At 25.6% G+C, this 1264-nt stretch overlaps 1 protein-coding gene across 5 annotated transcripts in view; it reads left to right on the forward strand.

Annotated features, from left to right (window-relative positions):
• The window catches only part of LOC100573836 (collagen alpha-1(XVIII) chain), a 285075-nt gene that overhangs the window by 259833 nt on the left and 23978 nt on the right, over positions 1 to 1264 (forward strand). The gene's annotated exons all lie outside the window — the stretch shown is intronic.

A 1264-nucleotide genomic window follows, 5' to 3' on the forward strand; every position in this document is an offset into this window, starting at 1 on the left:
CAACTTCAGTATCTTGTACAATTGGAAAGTGAATATCGTTGGTGCATTGGGGAGGTCAAAATTTAAAATTCCCAGTAATTTTCAAAAGCGCCAAGAAAAACCAAAGAAAAATTAAGGAAAAACAGGAATTTTAAATTTAATACAAGGTTCCTGATATATATTGTTACAATAGCAGTTAAAAAATATTAAAAATGCATAGGCACAATTTTTTTCATAAGTATTTAAAGATCGAATTTGGACAAAATTTATCAAATTTAAAATTGAATAATTATTTTGTAGTTAAAAATTTATAAAATTTCCCAGTAGTTTTCAAAAGCGCCGTGAAAAACAAAAGAAAAATTAAGGAAAAACGGGATTTTTACGCAATATCTGTTTTCGAGAAAATCGATTTTGGTTTTTGGTGCAACTCTTAAACAAATAACCATAGGTACATGCAATTATGACTGAATGTTTATATAATCATTTTCTATACACCATAACATTTTTCAAATATTTTGACTTATTTTGAGCTCTTTACGGACATTTTCAGTTTCCATTTTTTTTAGTTTTTTTTTTCTATAAATATCAATAGTTTTCAAAAGCGCCGTGAAAAACAAAAGAAAAATTAAGGAAAAACAGGAATTTTTACGGTTTTTTGTGTAACTTTACAACAAATGACCGTAGATACATGAGATTTTCACTTATTGTTTATATTTTCATTTTCTATACATGATAAAATTTCCAAAATATTACGACTTATTTTAGCTATTTACGGACATTTTCAGTTTCCAATTTTTTTAGTACTTTGTTCTATAAATATCAATACAATTTTATTTGTTGAGTAAAAATACTTGAAAATTTAACACAAGGCTCCTACTATATTGTTACAATGTCTTTTGAAAAATATTAAAAGTCCTTAGTTACAGTATTTTTTTATTAGTATTTAAAATTCAAAAATTGACAAAATATGGAAAAATTACGAAAATTTTCAAAATATTTTGACTTGTTATGAGCTGTTTACAGACCATTTCATATTTAAATTTTTTTATTTTTTAGATTCTGAGTGGAACGATGAATGTATTGATTTTACAATGATGTGTGTTTTTTTTTTTAATTTTTAATTTTTTTTTTGTGTCTGTGTACACGATAAGTAGTCGAACTAATGCTTCGATGATCAACTTCAGTATCTTGTACAATTGGAAAGTGAATATCGTTGGTGCATTGGGGAGGTCAAAATTTAAAATTCCCAGTATTTTCAAAAGCGCCAAGAAAAACCAAAGAAAAT

This window comes from Acyrthosiphon pisum, chromosome A1, assembly GCF_005508785.2.
Source record: "Acyrthosiphon pisum isolate AL4f chromosome A1, pea_aphid_22Mar2018_4r6ur, whole genome shotgun sequence".
NCBI lineage: Eukaryota > Metazoa > Arthropoda > Insecta > Hemiptera > Aphididae > Acyrthosiphon > Acyrthosiphon pisum.